The 18,629-nt window shown below is 44.7% G+C and overlaps 1 protein-coding gene across 3 annotated transcripts in view; it reads left to right on the top strand.

Moving 5' to 3' along the window:
* The first annotated feature begins 7,471 nt into the window (after positions 1–7,471).
* SCML2 (Scm polycomb group protein like 2) overlaps positions 7,472–18,629 on the top strand; it is a 217,948-nt gene continuing 206,790 nt past the window's right edge. For 2 of the 3 annotated variants that reach the window (XM_077482215.1, XM_077482214.1), the window contains exon 1: positions 7,474–7,795. The gene's annotated coding sequence lies outside the window, so the exon portion shown is untranslated. Of the gene's footprint in view, positions 7,796–18,629 lie in introns of all 3 variants that reach the window. The other variant, XM_077482217.1, reaches the window with a different exon arrangement.

Genomic DNA, 18,629 nt, shown 5'->3' with positions numbered 1-18,629 from the left:
ATTACCCATTTGTTGTGTCAGCGGCTCTGTCTGCGTCTGGCGTCATCGCGCCTTATGACGCGGCCACGCTGGACGTTGCTTAAGCCAAGAGATCACTCATGCGATGCCTCTCTGACATGAATAGGTGATCGTTCGGCCCCATTTATTCTAATGGCTACAACGATCACCACCCTAAACACTCCCATCTATTGATTCATACACCTGTTTGGATGGGTGGATACCTTTACACAGCTCCTTATAAATAGGGTAAGTCCAAACACATTTTAGCTGCACAGTCAGGCTCACAGTAAGCTCTGCCCCAGCTAATCTTATCCTACTATAGAAAGAGGTGAGTGCTTTTGGGTTAATTTGACTCAGAGGAATGTTATCTTTGCTCATTTGCTTTCTCATTACTTGTTATTTCTAGGTAGTTGTGTATTCATTTTTCACCCATGATCTGATACCATGATTATATATGTAGCACTGGCTCCTGAAGAGCACGCGCTCTGTGTTTTTGTCATTTAACTTTACCTTTGAACCGCAGTTTGGTTTTGGGTTTAATTATCCTAAATTTGGACCTCAGCACCAGTCTAGCTGGACTGCCGGGTGTTCTGCCTGACTATGTGTGGCACTGTCATCATGGCAGGGTGTTGGGTGCATTTAGGTTATTCTCTCTCGGAAACCAGCCCAGTGGGAGTGTCACTCTTGCTGTGCTTCCTGGCAGAGGGTACTTAAGGTGCGGATGTCACGTGTTTCGGGGTTTCGGTCCAGAAGTATGTTCTGACTGTCTGGTCCTGGTCCTCCTGACCAGCCCCCAGGACTCTCATGGCCTGGGGTGGGGATCCACCCGATCATACATCTCGGGGCTGGCTAGCCCCAGATAAGGAAACTGAAGGAAGGATTTGGAGGTGGTCCGGTGCCGTCTCAGTTAGTGGAGAGGCCCAGCAACTGTGAAATTATCCAGGGGAGGACTCTTCGGAAGAAGGCCACGCAAGGGTTGGCTTCTCATCAAGAGCCTGGAAAAGTTGAAAGACCCAAGTGAATCCAATCTCATGTGATATCGCCGGACCGGCTGCAAGATACTGGTACCATACGAGGGTTCTGCAAACTTTCAGTTCCACTAAAGTCTTCTATAACAAAGTCTGTGGCAGAGACTTGTTTCTGATTTAAACACCCTGTTGGCTGCTAGGCCTGGTGAGAGAAGGAATATCCAATAAAGGTGAGGATCCAGTTGTGAATGGCTATTCTCTGGATTTTCTACTGGTGAGAGATTTTTTTTCCATTGAAGTTATAGATAAGATTTTTTCACAAATAAAAATCCCTTCAAGTGGATCTCTGCAGTTTTTGGGTCATCTACCTCGGGAACCACTAGATGAGTACGAGGAGAAGAAGTTAACGGTAAGCCCAATGAAATCAGCCGCTCCTTGAGGAGTCAGTGCTACATATATATAATCACTTTCCTTGCCCATAAAATCCCTGGGGCACCTCATTTTTAAAAGTTTCTGCATGTTTACAAAGGACAAGTATATGTGCAGATGTGGGGTGGGGAATGTCTCAGCCACCCATGATTGGCCAATGTCGACAGTGACAGCAGAATTACTATGGTGGATTCGGACCAGGATCTGAACACTCATGAGCTCATCTCTAGTAACAACTATCTCTTATATGCATCATGCAGCTTGACATAATGGGAAACTTGCTGTATGTCCTCGAGAGCGATGCTGACTAAAGTATTGTGAAGGGGGTGTGTTAGCCCACCAGAGACCCTGACTGCTGCGTTGTGTGGGAGCAGCTGTCATGCATCCAGCACAGAGAAGCTTGATAAAGTAGTGAAGCAACAAGGCTAAATTCACACTGTAATGGCTAAGTGAAAAATGGCTAAGCAGCAGTTTTTAGTAGGTGATTCTGCTCCCTCTTGAATGCCTGTGTTTTTTTTTTTTTTGCCCAATGGCGCTTTTCAATGACACTAATGCACTGCAACTGCAAGGCAAGCAATCAGCTTGGAGTTGCGGAACAGCCCTATTAACTAGTGGGGGTGCAGAGCAGAAACAGTTTTACTTACCTGATCCTTCCCTCCCCAGCAGATGGCGTTCCCCAAATAACCAGTAGAGGAATAACCACTGGTGTTCTCACCTCCAGTGCAGGGCTTTAAACCTTGCTCTAGTTTTGATAACATCAGGACTCTAGACCAGTACAGTGTGGTAGTGAGGACACTGCAGGGACTGGTCTAGCGGCAGGAAGATGCAGAGAATTGGATAAGCAGATATTCTTTTTTTTTAGGAGCGGTTGGTCCATAAGGGGCGCAGGGGCACCGCCCCCCTAGTTTGCATGTGGAAATACATGCGGGGTGCCAGACTCATTCATTTTTTTTTTTCATGCCACATGATTAGAGCCTGAGGCTCTTAATGGCTTGAAAAAGGTTAGGCTCGGGGAGCAGAGCACTGCGCCCCGAACCCACCCACTTGTGCTGGTAGTGAATCTATATACGCTATTGTCTTCTGGCTTCTCCTGCCAGGCCAATAAGGACAGGAGGCGGAGCGGCTGGCTGGGAGGAGAAGCCGAGGAGGGGCTGAGTAGGGGGGAACTGTGGAGGGCTGAGTGCGAGGGGACTGTGGAGGGCTGTGTGTGGACCTAAAGGGGTTTGTTTGCCACCACACTGCCCCAAAAAAGTTTAGCACCAACCGCCACTGCTTTCATTGTTCCCCCCAGACTGAAATGCAATTTTTAGTTGCAATTTTTAGTTTCCCTGAGTTGTGCTTTAACCACTTATGGACCGCCGCATGCCGATATACGTCCTAAGGTCGAAGAGGAATATCGTTATTATGGCAGCAGCTAGCTGCCATAATCCTGGTATCCTCCTCTTTGGCCAGCGGTCCCCTTTTCCGGTAAGAGTGGTCTCTGTGGCGGATTCGCCGCAAGATCACTTTTATTGGTGGTGGGAGAGGGCACCCCTCCTGCCGTGCTCCGATGCCCTCCGCTGCTTACCGGAGCTGTCGGCAGCGGTGGAGGTGATCAGATCTTTATCCTTGCTGGGTATGGAGACAAGTGAGGGGAAGATAGCCCCCACTCGTCTCCATAACCTTGCAGGGCGGAAGAGACGTCAAAACGTTACTTCTGCCCATAGCTCATAAAGGACCATTTTTCATTATTATTTTTTTAAATGACAAAAAATGCTTTTCTTATTTTTTATTGCATTTTTGTGTAAATATGAGATCTGAGGTCTTTTTGACTCCAGATCTCATATTTAAGAGGTCCTGTCATGCTTTTTTTTCTATTACAAGGGATGTTTACATTCCTTGTAATAGGAATAAAAGTGACACAATTATTTATTTTTAAAAACAGTGTACAAATAAAAAATAAAAGGTAAAATAAATAAGATAATTTTAATTTTTAAGCGCACCCTTCCTGCCAAGCTCGTGTGCAGAAGTGAACACACAGGTGAGTAGTGCCCGCATATGAAAACGGTGTTCAAACCACACATGTGAGGTACCGCAGCGATCAGTAGAGCGAGAGCAATAATTCTAGTCCTCCTCTGTAACTCAAAACATGCAACCTGTAGATTTTTTTAAATGTTGCCTATGGAGATTTTTAAGGGTAAAAGTTTGTCGCCATTCCACGAGCGGGCGCAATTTTGAAGCGTGACATGTTTGATATCAATTTACTCAGCATAACATTATCTTTCACAATATAAAAATATAATTATTTTGTATTTTGTAAGACCGCAAAAAATAAAAACCGCAGAGGTGATCAAATACCAACAAAAGAAAGCTCTATTTGTGGGGAAAAAAAAGGATGCCAATTTTGTTTGGGTGCAATGTCGCACGACCGCTCAATTGTCAGTTAAAGTGACGCAGGGCTGAATCGCAAGTGCTCTGGTCAGGAAGGGGGTAAAATCTTCCAGGGCTTAAGCTGTTAAAGTGATAGTAAACTCACGTTTGCTTTTTACCTATAGGTAAGCCTATAATAAGGTTTACCTATAGGTACAGTAAATATCTCCTAAACGTGCACTGTTTAGGAGATAATTACTTTAGCAGCAGCTGGTGACATCACCGTCGCATCTGCACTGGGCTCTGAATGGACTGTGCTTTTCATTCCGAAATGTGTTTCAGCCGTTTATCCTGTGCATATGCATGCAAAAGTCATCATCATGGCTCAGTCGTTCATATAGCCACAGCCAACGAACCCAGAAAGACCCCCGGGTGAAGATGGAAGCACCTACAGCGGTGACAGCACGCTGCTGGAGGACTTCGTTTTCAGGTAAGTCTGTCATAGTGTGCTAGTATGCGATGCACAATTTTTTTTTTTTCTGGTGCGGTTTACTACCACTTTAAATCAATGAGTTTAGTTCTGCTTTAAAATTATCCCTGGCAGTGGGGCTGTACTTCACTGCTCATTTAGTTCCTTGGTGTTATCATGTGTCATGCAGGGCTATGACCTTGGTCTTGGTGACATGAGGAACCTACACCCACAGAGCATGGGAGATAAGACGGTGCGGGGACTGTTCTAGCAGCATAGCGACGCAGAGAATCAGGTAAGTAGATTTATTTTTCCCCTAGACTCAAATGAGTAATTAAAAGAGAAGCGGCTGACTGGTTTAAAATGGAACAACTTGTATCTAAAACTTATATTAACACTTCTTTGATTGAAGCAAATTATAAAGTTTTATTGCGGTGGTACATGGTGCCTGTGAGGGTGGCCACTTGTGTCCCGGGTGCTTCCCCATTATTCTTTAGAGGATGTGACATGGATGGCATATTATTCGATATATGGTAGATGTGCCCAAAAGTGAAGCGATTTTTGGATTTGCATTTACAATCTCATCTACTCCCTCACCCAGGTGATTCTCACTAAATCGCCACGACTGGCACTACTGGGTAGCCTGGTGGAGGGAGCTCCGGGACACGTGAGGAAACTCATAGGACTTTTTTTGCAACAGCCAGACTCTCCATTGCTAGGTCCTGGAAGTCCACCATGATTCCATTTAACTTGGCGAAAGCTAAGTTGTCATGGATCATGGTCAACGAACGCCTCTTGGCAATATTACTCTATAAACAGGCCTTGTTCAATAAAATCTGGGAGCCCTGGATCAAATACCTATCAGATGCCCTATGAGGTGTATATGTTGCTCTAGATCAAATAGGGTGCATACTTTATTATATGTCTTTCTTTCTTAAAGCGGTAGTAAACCCATGCATAAAACGGTTTCATTTCCGGCATGTGCCGGAAATGTAACACTCCCATTGGTTGTACTCTTAACCAAACTGTCAAACCATCCAATGGCTGGTGTCATAACTGATCACATGTGCAACATCATGGCATTTGTAGATTAAACAGAGGCAAAGATGGCAGCTTCCTTGGCTGAAAACGTTAGGGGGGTTTACTTACACTTTACGTTTCTTTTCCCCTTGGGTTCCTTCTCCAATTGTTTCCCGTACATGGCCACTATGCCATTGTTTCTAAAGTGTGGTAACATATCAAATGTCGATAGGCCCATACCTGGGTGTGATAAAATCTGGCCTATGCAACCATATTAGCTATGTCTTTGCACTCCATCCCTTACCCACTACTTTCACAGAGCTGGGACGAACGGTCATGGCAACATTACTGTATCTAATCAATCTCATCCCCTTTTGCACAGTCTTGAGTGCAAATTAGTTAATGTTTGAAATACAGCTGTGTTAATCATCCACACATCCTGCGTTATGTCAAGGAAATAGCATATTTACTAGAAACTATGCTGTCCATTCCTACTGTAATTGCATTCTGATATGCGTCTTTGGAATTCTGATTGTGTTTAAAGTGGTTGTAAAGGCAGAAGGTTTTTTTTATCTTAATGTATTCTATGCATTAAAGAGGTTGTAAACCGAGAGGAAAAAAAAATCCTGTAAGACAAAGGCATAATGAGCTAATATGCATAGCATACTAGCTCATTATGAAATACTTATCTTAGAACGAAGCCCTCCAACAGTGTCCACACACTGCTGAGACTGCTGACATCTTCCGGGTTCGCAGGCTCTGGCACTGTGAGTGGCCAGAGCAACGATGACGCGCACAGTGGCCAAAGCACGCGCATGTGTGTGGGAGCCGCTATTTACGTCACAGGCTCTGAAGGTCTGGCACGGTAAGCCGGACCTTCAGAGTGCATGCGCCAATTATGTCATCTGCTGCATTCACTCTGAATATCTCCTAAACTGTTTAGGAAATAGTCACAGTACCTACAGGTTAGCCTCATTATAGGCTTACCTGTAGGTACAATTAAAAAACAAGACTTTGCTATCTCTTTATGATAAAAAGCCTTCTGTGTGCAGCAGCAGCCCTAATACTTACCCGAGCCCAATCTTGATCCAGTGATGTTGCAAGAGAGTCTCGGCTGTCCGGGACTCTCCCTCCTCATTGGCTGAGACAGCAGCGCCTTGGCATTGGCTCCCACTGCTGTCAAACAAAGTCAGCGAACCAATGAGGAGAGAAAGGGGATGGGGCTGGGCCGCAGCTCCATGTCTGAATTGACGCAGGGAGCTGCGGCTTAGGTTCCCCCATAGCATGCTGCTTGCTGTGGGGGCACTCATCAGGAGGGAGAAGCCAGGAGCACAGAAGAGGGACCAGAAAACAGGAGGATCTGGGCTGCTCTGTGCAAATCCACTGCAACAGAGCAGTCGAGTATGACATGTTTGTTATTTTTAACCCCTTCCAGACCGCCACATTTACCGTGACAAGGTGGCCTGCCTGCACTTCTTGCAGTTGCCTCCTGCAGCACATGCATACTGATTGGATGGAGGGGGAGCCAATCAGTGGGTCTGACAGATGCCGTTTTGCCTCTCCTGTGAATAATTCCGGGTGGCTGGCGGCCATCGGACCCACCGTGTCCAATCACAGTCAGCAGGAGAGGGGCTTCGGCAGTGCCCACCCACCCCAGAGCCAAGAAGAGAACTCATGTAAAGGTATGTGATTTTGCGTTTAAGGGCTGCCCTGCCGCAGTATATGTATGTGGGGTGGTCATTAAGCCGCTAAATAGGCTGCCCTATGTGTGTTTGTTGCCCAAAAGAAGCTCCCTTATGAGCGACAAGCTTAGCACAAATTTTAAACACCCATTTTGCCGCATTTTCGCCCCATGTTTGGGGGTGCCATTAACAATCATGGCACCCAAATGTGGGTTACACGGTTTGTCGCAATTTGAAATCGTGGTGATTCTGTCTTTGATTCCAAATGGCCCATTGTGAAGGGGGCCGCAAAGTACGTGTGTGGTAAAGTGACAAGGTAGGTGCACAGTTGTGAGACAGGAACAGTGAGCAGAGGGACCTGAGCTAAGACCTTCACTGGGTGTTTTTATTTTGAATTAAACGCTGCAGATTAGAACAATGAAAAACGACTTTAACGTGTTTCAATGAGAGTTAAGACGCTGTGGTTAATGACATAGGACACTTCCATGGTGACCTCATTTTCCCGGTGTGACAGGTTTGCTGAGCCACAACCAGGGTGACGTCACACGGTGAACAGTCTGAGGTGGAGGGCGCTCAATGCCTCCATTCATAGCCGCGTGTGGATGTGCCTGAGACCCCCGGACGCCCCCACCTCCCTCCTCGGGAGCGCGCAGGAGCGGGAGACCACAGACGGGTGCGCGCTCCGTGTCAACATGGCGGCGCCGTGAGGTTGTCTCTCGGGGAGTCATTTGGCTATTTGAACAGAGCAGAGCGACGACGTGATATCTGATGAATGAAGAGCGGCTCGGCATGAGAAGAGAAGAAGGCTGCAGCTGAGAGGCCTCTCTATGACCCAGGAGGCCCTTCCTCCCCTGGCTGGAGCAAGCGTGGCTACCTAGGTGAGCCCTCACTCTTCCTAGCCTGCCGCATCCCCTCCACTTCCTCTGGCGGCCTCCAGCACACACCAGCCAAGGGCCCCCTTGACTAAGCTCCCCCCTTGTGCAGGCCAATAGGGGGCAGTGTGTCATTAGTGCTACAAAGTGCCCCTGGCATGGCCAGCAATGGGGTATGTTTGCTGGGTACTGACACTTGGGTCACTGCTGCTCCAACTTTCTAATAGGGTCCTGGAAACACAAAGAGGGGCATTCAATAAAGCACTACTGAAGGCTCCCTTTAAAGTGTCCCGTTCCTACTTCATTAGAGCCTTCCACACTTTCCTCAGGAGTTTCCCATGCCTGACATGTTCAGGTAGTTCTTATAGGTGCCACTTTAAGGGTTGGTTCACACCAGAACGCAGTCAGGGAAACCTGCGTTCCTGTGCGCTTCAGGTGTCAACTGGCCCTAAGGCTGGGTTTACACCTGTGTCGGTCAGGAACACTTTCCCAATTCTTGGGCCACCTTTTAGCAGACGTGTGGGGATGCCAATTATTTCTATTGGCAAATCATTCTGGTTTTGCTATGGTGCTGTGGAACTTTGAGTGTAGGGGCGGTCCGGGACATTTTTATTTCCTGTGGCTTCAGCAACCCATTGAAATGAATGGGCTGCCTACACGCAGAACGCAGCCTGCATAAGTATGAACATAGAGTAGGGGGGTCAGGGACCTTCCCCCCCCCGTGGATCAAGCAACCCATTTAAATGAATGGCTTGGCTACATAAGTGGGAACATAGAGTAAAGCCTAGTACGCACGATGAGAAAGTTGGACGAAAATCTTGCTTTTGGAGGGATCATACTATAATCTAATTTTTAGCATACAGTATTCGAGAGACAATCACGACAGATTATCCGAAGGGACAAACGCAACATTTTTTTTTTTTTCCTCATGCAATACCAGAATTTTTTATTTTTTTTCATTTAATCAGTACAGTACTTGGCCAAAACAAATTAGAAGAGCAAGACCATGCATGCTCGGAAACTAAAGAATACATTACATTAATTCCAAAGTTGTATTCTGTCATACGAGGATTTTCATAACTTTAGTAACCTCTTCGTTTTTGATATAAGACTAGCATGTGGTAATAAAAAAAAAAAAAAAAAAGAAGATAATTCTTCCGACATTCTCATTGTGTGTACCAGGCTTTAGGGATGTATCGCTGTGACAGATTCAAAGGAAATACTGCCCACTTCACAGATAAGCAAACTGACAGTACTTCACTCCTCCATTTAATTCTTTAGTTTTATTTTATTTTTTTCTTATTTTTGCCCACTTAATGTGGAAGTAAACCCTCCTATTGTTTTTCATCCAAGGAAGCTGCTATCTTGGCCTCTATTTAATCTTTAGCTGCCATAATGCTGCACACGTGATCAGTTAAAACACCAGCCATCGGATGGTTTGACAGTATGGTTGAGAGCACAACCAACGTGACAGTTCGCATTCCCGGCATGCCGGGAATGTAACTTTTTTTTTTTTTTTAAACTTAAATCAATAGGTTTACTTCTGCTTTAAAGTGATAAAGTCTCGTTTTGTAAAAACAAATAACAAACATGTTATACTTGCCTGCTTTGTTGCAGTGGATTTGCACTTCTTGGGTCCCTCTTCACTGCTCTTGGCCGCTCCCTGCTGTCAAGTGCCCCCACAGCAAGCGGATTGCTATGGGGGCACCCAAGCTGAGCTGCAGTTCCCTGTGTCCATTCAGACACATAGTTGCGGTTCGTCCCTCTCCCTCTCCCTCTCTCTCCTGATTTTGACAGCAGTGGCACTGCTGCTTTGTCTCAGCCAATCGGGAGGGAGGGTCCTGGATGGCCGAGGGACTCGTGAACATTGCTGGACAGAGATGGGGCTCTGGTAAGTATTAGGGGGGCTGCTGCACACAGAAGGCTGTTTATCTTAATGCAAAGAATGCATTAAGATGGAGAAAATACCTGCCTTTAATAACCCCTTTTAATCATGACAGCTGGGTTGTCCCTAAAGGATGAGTTCACATTTCTGAACATTTTACACCCATATTTAGGATGTAACATGTTCTGCATCTGACCCCTTTCCCTTTGACCCCCCCTTGTGACAGCAAGCCGGGGATCTTCTCCCCATACTCGCTGTCACATTTAAAAAATGCAGGGCTCTGCCCACATGGCCGCGTCATTGATTCAGAGATCCCTGTGAATCAATAAACTACAACTACCATCAGCTTGTAGTTCTCAATGAACTATCGTTGCGCTTCCTGTCATTCAGTAACTCAATGCCTGTATCGGATGCATGGGCAGACAGCTACACTGACCCTCTGTAGTACTGTGGCATTACACCCATGATCTGCTTTACAGGTCCCTACCAAAAAAATAAAATAAAAAATGTAAAGGTGAATTTATCGTTTAAAGTAGAATTCCAGTCAAAGCCTGTCCCATCCTCTTCCTAACACCTATGCTAAATAACCTGTGTTAAAAAAGATATGTATGCTTCTCTATTTTGCATCCCACTCCAGTCTGATCACAAGATCCACTGTATCAGCCAGCAGGAATGAAAGAGCGCCAAACAATGGCTGGGAATGGTGACATCACCCATATGCTCCTGTAGCCCATCCGTTGTTGGCGCTCCCTCCTCTCCCCTGCAGCCACTGCTGGCGGGCACAGGGGAATCCGATCATGTGACCTGAAAAAAGGTATTTATATACAGATTAGTCAGTATTTGTGTTGGGGGGGGGGGGAACATTTTTAAGACTAGTTGGGCTTTAGCAGTAATTCTACTTTGTGGCATTAACCACTTCAGCCCCGGAAGGATTTACCCCCTTAAATTGGTGTTCCACAAAAAAAATAAAATCATTAAAATTCCTAAAAAAAAAAAAATTTGGAATTTTTTTTTTTTTTGAACTCTCCTCTAAATGCCTGTTGCTAGGGGGTCCCTTGTAGTCTGCCTCCTTCAGTGGCTGGGCTGGTGACGTCACTTCCCCTTGGCACAGGAAGGGCTCAGCTCTGCCCCCTTCTTTCTGTCAGTCATCTGGCAGGAGGGAGGGAGCATAGCTGGGACACGTGACATGTGACATCTGGGACACGTGACAGGTCCCAGATGACTGTGCGGCCAATCGCTGCGCTGCTCGTGCATGCGCAGTGGGTGCCTGGCTGTGAAGCCACAGCTGGGTACCCACAGTTGCAATGCCGGCGCTGCGGAGCAGAGGGGGGGGGGACTTGCAGGGCTTCGATTTTCCCCACGCATCACTTGACCCCGGAACAGGTAAGTGTCCAATTATTAAAAGTCAGCAGCTGCAGTATTTGTAGCTGCTGACTTTACTTTTTTTTTTTTTTTAATGGAACCTCCTCTTTAATGACCAGAGCATATTTTTCAATACTGCACTCCGTTGATTTAACTGACAATTGCACAATTACAGTCGTGCGATGCTATACCCAAACAAAATTGACGTATTTTTTTATTTTTTCCCCACACATATAGCTTTCTTTTGATGGTATTTGATCATCTCTGCGGTTTTTATTTTTTGCACTATAAACAAAAAAAGACTGACAACTTTGAAGAAAAAACTTATTTTATTTTTTCTAACTTTTTTGCTATAATACATATCCAAAAACAAAATCGAATTTATTCATCAGTATAGGCTGATATATATTCTACATATTTTTGGTAAAAAATAAATAAATAAATAAATAAAAAAATAGCAATAGTTATTGTGTCTACAAACTACGGGATAGATTTAGGGAACTTTTATTTATTTTAATTTTTTTACTGGTAATGGCACTGATCTGCGATTTTTAGCGGGACTGCAACATTGCGGCAGACAAATCTGACTAATATCTAATTACACTTTTTGGGGACCAGTGACCTTATTACTTCATGCTAAAAAAAAAATGCACTGATCAATGTAAATATGACACTGGCAGGGAAGGGGTTAACACTAGGGGGCGATTAGGGGGTTAAGTGTGTTCTAACTGTAGAGGGGATGAGCTTACTGAAACATGACAGAGATCACTGTTCCTGATGACAGGGAACAGAAGATCTGTGATATCATTGGGCAGAACAGGAAAATGCCTTGTTTACATAGGCATTTCCCTGTTTTACCTCTCCTCGCCGCAGTCGTGAGCTGCTGGCAAACATCGAGTCCGTGGGCACGCTATCCTGCTTTTGCAGTCAGTTTGCACTGGAGAGCTGATCTCCAGCAGTATATCTGCATGAGCAGGTCGGCAAGTGGTTAAAGGTTCGGATTTAAAAAAAAAAAAAAGTTCTACTTACCTGCTCTTTGCAGTGGCTTTGCACAGAGCATCCCCAATCCTCCTCCCCTTGACCAGTGTCCCCATAGCAAGCTGCTTGCTATGGGAGCACTGGTGTGTGCTCGCTCCTGAGCCCCAGAAGGAGAAAACTACAAGTCCTATCAGCCACTGCAGTTTTCAATGAACTGTGAGAGTGCTGATGAGCATTCTCGTAGTCAATTCACTCTTCTGCTGCTCTGAAACTGACTTCCCATAGCTGTTGGAAGAGTCTGCAAGGTGCCTGACATTGCATCCGCGGTCCACTTATAGCAGGTGTAATGCTCTGCAGGCTCCTGTGAAAAAATAATAAATGCAAATTTTTTATTTATTTTTTCCTGAAAAAATATATGCGTTTGTTATTTCTTCACAAAGGTGAACTTATCCTTTAAGTGAACTCTTCTTTGGTGGTGCTATACATTTTTATCTAGGATTGTTTGAGGCATTTTAAAGTGTTTAAAAAAAAGTGTATAGAAGTCCTAAGTCTGACCTCAATGTGTCACTGTTTTTGGAGACAAGTGACCAGGGGCAAGACATTTGTGACAGCAATGCCTAGCTACTAGGTAGTTTGTTTCCTTGCTGAAGAATTACCTGAGGGTGCCTGCATAAGGAGCAATGTTAAAATGAGCCCTTTTGACAGTTCTTTTTTAATACATACAAGGAATTAATTGCTGTAAAATTGCTTGTAAATATATATTAAAATTGGTCTGTTTAATATACCATTGGAAGCATCTATTTTAACCACTTGCTTACTGGGCACTTAGACCCCCCTCCTATCCAGACCAATTTTCAGCTTTCAGCGCTGTCGCACTTCGAATGACAATTGCGCGATCATACAACACTGTACCCAAATTATCATTTCCCCCCCCAACTGGAGCTTTCTTTTGGTGGTATTTGATCACCTGTGCGTTTTTTTTTTTCTTTTGTAAAAAGACCGAATTAAAAAAAAATAATATAAATATATATATATATATATATATATATATATATATATATATATATATATATATATATATATATATATATATATATATATATATATATATATATATATATATATATATATATATATTTTTTTTTATTTTGTTATAAAATTTTAAAACGGGTAATCTTTGTCCGTCATTGATGTACGCTGATGAGGCGGCATTGATGGGCACTGATAGGTGGCAGTAATGGGCACTAATCGGTTACACTGATAGCACTTCTAGGTGCCACTGATTGGCACCGCTGGTAGGCATTGAGAGGTGGCATTCGAGGATTACACCCAGGACCCTGGCATGTGTGGAGGGACCAATGGTTGTGTTGTTGATATTAATGGTGAAGTCACGGGGGGGGGGGGGGGGGGGTTAGACTGTGAAGGAGGAAATATAACAAGCTCAGTTTTAGAAAGATTGAGTTTGAGGAAGTGGTGTGACATCCATATCATATGTCATTCAGTAAGTTTGAGATCTGTGAGGAGATCGAGGGGGTGAGTTGAGGAGTAGGGAGATAGATCTGGGTGTCATCGACATAGAGGTAGAATTACTAGCCCTGGGAGGTTATCAACTGGCACAGGGAAGAGTTATAGAGTGAGAATAGGAGAGGCCCAAGGACGGAGCTTAGGCCAGTTAGGCCCCTTTTACACTTGTACGACTTGTCCTACAACTTGGGACTGTAAAGTTGCTCCCCATGATTTCCAATGACTACCATTCATATTAGTATGACTTCAAGTCGCGCTGACTTCAAAGTAGTCCCTGCACTACTTTAGTCCTACTTTGATGTGAGTGACAGGCATTCCTTGAAATCGTGTCGTGAAATTGTGCGATTTTGAAGTCGTGGTAGTGTGAAAGGGGCCTTATTGGTCTTGTCCTGTGCTTTCTGAATGCTTCCTGTGTTTTCGTAACGAGTATAACCAGCCCTTCCAGTTTTTTATCTTGGACAACAGAACAATTGGCTTATTTGGCCAAGTTCTCTTTTCAATTTAAATACAAATGCTATTACTTATGTGTTCAATAAACATTTTGTATTATTATTATTATTATTATTATTATTCACGATTTGTATAGCGCCAGAAGTTTACGCAGTTCTTTACAATGTAGAGGGATTACAGTACAGTTCAATACAGGAGGGCCCTACTTGTAGAACTTACATTCTAAAGGGAGGGGGTGGTGGAACAAAAGGTAATAGATGTGGGGAATGATTTGATGGGGGTGGCTCTGGGACAGTTGTTAGGTGGGTGTGGGATAGGCTTCCCTGAATAAGTGAATTTTCAGGGATCCCTGAAAGGTGGACAGGTTAGGGGCTGATCTGATAAACCAGGGCAGGGAGTTCCAGAGTATGTGAGAGGTTCTGAAGGTGACTATGAGAGGAGATAACAAGGGAGCTAGAGAGCAGGAGGTCCTGGGAGGAGCGGAGGGGACAATTAGGGCGATCTCTGCAGATGAGGTTGGTGATGTAGCTGGGTGTTGTGGATGGCCTTGTATGTTATGGTTAGTAGTTTGAATTTTATACAGTGGGGGTAGGGGAAACCAGTGAAGGTATTGGCAGAGAGGGGCAGCAGTCATGGATCGGTTAGTAAAGTGTATTAGTCTAGCAGCAGCATTCATAATAGACTGAAGGGGGGGATAGCCTGCATAAGGGAAGGCCATTAAGGAGAGAGTTGCAGCAGTGAAGGCGGGAAATAATCAAGGAGTGAATAAATTGATTTGTAGTGTCATTAGTCAGGAAGGTTCGAATTCTGGAGATGTTGTGGCGGTTAGGACGGCAGTATTTAGTCAGTGATTGGATGTGGGGACTGAAGGAGAGGTCAGAGCCGAGGATAAGACCCTGGCATCTGTGGAGGGACCTATGGTTGTGCTGTTGATCTTAGAAAGTTTAAGAAAGTGGTGTGACATCCATACTGTCATTCAGCAAGTTTGAAATCCGTGAGGAGATCGAGGGGGTTATCAACTGGCCCAGGGAAGAGGTATAGAGTGAGAATAGGAGGGGCCCAAGGACAGAGCCTTGGAGCACGGTAAGCAAGTTGGTGGGTAGGGGTTAAAGTAAGGAGTTAAGGGTAGAAAAGTTTGACAAGGTTTGGATGAGAGGATTTTGATGAGTGTTGTAGTAGGTTTGTTTAGCAATGTGAAGGCAGGAGTTATATTAGAGAAGTTCAGATTTGTAGTGGGTAAAGTCTTTCAGGGATTTAGATTTACGCCATGCTTGCTCAAGAGCATGGCTGCGTCTCTTGAGACTTCTGGTGTCGTGTTTACCAGGGTTGTGGTTGATGGGGCCTGGTTCTGCATGTAGAAAGAGGAGCAAGTACGTCTAGAGGGCATGACAGCGTGTTGTATATTGAAGTGGTTATGTCTGGGCAGGACAGGGGTGCGATGTAAAGCCATCAGTAGCAGAATGAAGAATGGTTGAGGTTGCGAAGAAAGGGTGGGATGTAAAGCCATCAGTAGCAGAATGAAGAATGGTTGAGGTTGCGAAGATTTCTGCGGTAAGTGGTTTGTGTGTTGTCAGCAAGGGAGGTAGGAGACAAGGAGAGTGTGAAATGTATAAGGTTGTGATCAGAGAGAGGAAAGGGGGAGTAAGAGAGGTTGCAGGGAGTGCAGCGATGGGAGAATATGAGGTCGAGAGTATTGCTGGAGTGAGTAGTGGTTTGTGTCCATTGTGTTAGGTTAAAAGAGGAGGTTAGGTTGAGAAGCAGTTGCAGTATTAACATTGATTGGGATGGTAAAGTCACCTAAGATGATGGCAAGTACTTAAGAGGAGAGAAAGTAGGGTAACCATGCAGAGAAGTCACCCAGAAAGAGTGACACTAGTCCAGAAGGCCGATTAAATAACTGCGACCTTCAGACAAGCTGGAGTGAAAAGACGAATGCAATGCACTTCAAAAGAGCAGGGGAAAGAGGGGGAGGTTTTTGGGAAGAACCTGGAAGGTGCATTGTGGATAGAGAAGTCTGACACCACCTCCTTTTTGTCTGGTGGAGTGAGTCCATAGGAGGCCTCCGTGGGACAGGGCAGCTGGAGAGGTAGTGTGGAATTCCTGGAGCCAGGTTTCGGTAATGGCAAATAGATTAAGAGATTTGGAGAGGAAAAGGTAATTGACAGAAGCTAGTTTGTTGAAGAATGGGCATTCCAGAGGTCACATGAAAGAGGGGGGCTGACTTGTGGAATTGGGATAAGAAGGTGGGAGTTACGACTACTGTTGAAGGAGGTAAATAGACAATTTTGGGGGTGGGAGGGTTGGGGTTTGGTGCGATGTCTCCAGACGTTAGGAGTAGTAGGAGGGTGAGGGTGGTAAGGCGGGAGTGGGATTTATAGGAGGGCAGTGAAGTGGAAGTAGTGATACTGTGTGGGCTTAGAATGAGCAGGAGGTGATAAGTGCAGTAATATTGAGTGGGCAGAAAAGAGGGAGATATGTACAGTTTGCGGGCTGGAGTTGGGTGGGGGGGGGGGGGGGGGTTAAAGAAGTGAGAGTTTGAGGAGAGAGGACATTATAGGAAAGATTAGTGTGAGCATGTTGGAGATGGTGTTTCGCTCCACAAAAAATACTAAATTAATTCAATAAATAGATTAATGATGGTAGATAATACCACGCAAATACAAAAGTAACTATATGTGACTAATGAGAATCAATTTCTTCAAAGTGTGCACCTTTTAACCACTTTCAGACCGGACCATTTTGCTGGTAAATGACCAGAGGTCTTTTTACACTTTGGCACTGCGCTGCTTTAACTGGTAATTGCGCGGTCATGCAATGTTGTACCCAAACAAAATTTGCGTCCTTTTCTTCCCACAAATAGAGCTTTCTTTTGATGGTATTTGATTGCCTCTGCGATTTTTATTTTTTGCGATATAAACGTAAAAAGACCGCAAATTTTGAAAAAAAATGATATTTTCTACTTTTTGTTATTAGAAAAATCCAATAAACTCAATTTTAGTCATACATTTAGGACAAAATGTATTCAGCCACATGTCTTTGGTAAAAAAAAAGTCAATAATTGTATATTTATTGGTTTGCGCAAAAGTTGTCACATCTACAAACTAAGGTACGTTTTCTGGAATTTACGCAGCTTTTAGTTTACGACTGCCTATCTCATTTCTTGAGGTGCTAAAATGACAGGGCAGTACAAAACCCCCCCAAATGACCCCATTTTGGAAAGTAGACCCCCTAAGGAAATTGATAAGAGGCATGTTGAGCCCATTGAATATTTTATTTTTTTGCCTCAAGCGATTGAATAATGACAAAAAAAAAATTTTTTTTTTTTTTTTACACAAAGTTGTCACTAAATGATATATTGCTCACACATGCTATGGGCGTATGTGAAATGACACCCCAAAATAAATTCTGCTGCTTCTCCTGAGTACGGGGATACCACATATGTGGGACTTTTTGGGAGCCTAGCCGCGTACAGGGCCCCGAAAACCAAGCACCGCCTTCAGGCTTTCTAAGGGCGTAAATTTTTGATTTCACGCCTCACTACCTATTACAGTTTTGAAGGCCATAAAATGCCAAGATGGCACAAAACCCCCACAAATGACCCCATTTTAGAAAGTAGACACCCCAAGCTATTTGCTGAGAGGCATGTTGAGTCCATGGAATATTTTATATTTTGCCACAAGTTGCGGGAAAATTACAAACTTTTTTTTTTTTTTTTTTTTTTTCACAAAGTTGTCACTAAATGATATATTGCTCATGCATGCCATGGGCATATGTGAAATGACACCCCAAAATAAATTCTGCTGCTTCTCCTGAGTACGGGGATACCACATATGTGGGACTTTTTGGGAGCCTAGCCGCGTACGGGGCCCCAAAAACCAAGCACCGCCTTCAGGCTTTCTAAGGGCGTTACAGTTTTGAAGGCCATAAAATGCCAAGATGGCACAAACCCCCCCCCCCAAATGACCCCATTTTAGAAAGTAGACACCCCTAAATTTAGGGGTACACTAGTGAGACTAGGTAATAAATGGCGGGTGCCCTGAAACTATAAAAAAATAACTAACCAACCAGCGTCACCTGTAACAGTTATATGGTGATCACTGGTGAAAGGGTTAACTAGGGGGCAATCAGGGGGCTTTATGCGGTAGTATATGGGGGTCCCTGGCGCTATAAAAAGCTGCGGCGAACCTAAATACCTACCTGCCTAACTAGCGTCACCTGTGACACTAATACAGCGATCAGAAAAACGATCGCTTATTAGGCTGGGTTCACACTGGAGCGATGCGGGAACGCCACGAATGCGCGGCGGGTTCCCGCATCGCATGCCTCCCGGCGGCAGTTCACACTGCCCTATGCGAACTGCTGGGAGTGTCAGTGAAATGTTAATGACACCCCCAGATCAGTTCGCATATCGCAGTGCGATCTGCAAACTTGGATCGCATGGTGTGAACACCCATGCGATCCGATTCTGCTGCGGACCAAAAAAAGGGTCCCGTGCGAGTTTGCGGCGGGTGCGGCGGGTGCGACACGAATTCAGCCATACTATCTGTATAGCTGAACTCGAATCGCACAGAGATCGGATGTGATTTGCACTGCAGTGCGGTGCGAATCACATCCGTTCTCATAAACCGCTGCAATGTGAAC

This window comes from Lithobates pipiens, unplaced genomic scaffold (genome assembly GCF_037356315.1).
Source record: "Lithobates pipiens isolate NorthernLeopardFrog02 unplaced genomic scaffold, aLitPip1_a1.2 Scaffold_16, whole genome shotgun sequence".
NCBI lineage: Eukaryota > Metazoa > Chordata > Amphibia > Anura > Ranidae > Lithobates > Lithobates pipiens.
Note: the sequence above shows the minus strand (reverse complement) of the source record. Positions and strands in the feature narration are given on the sequence as shown.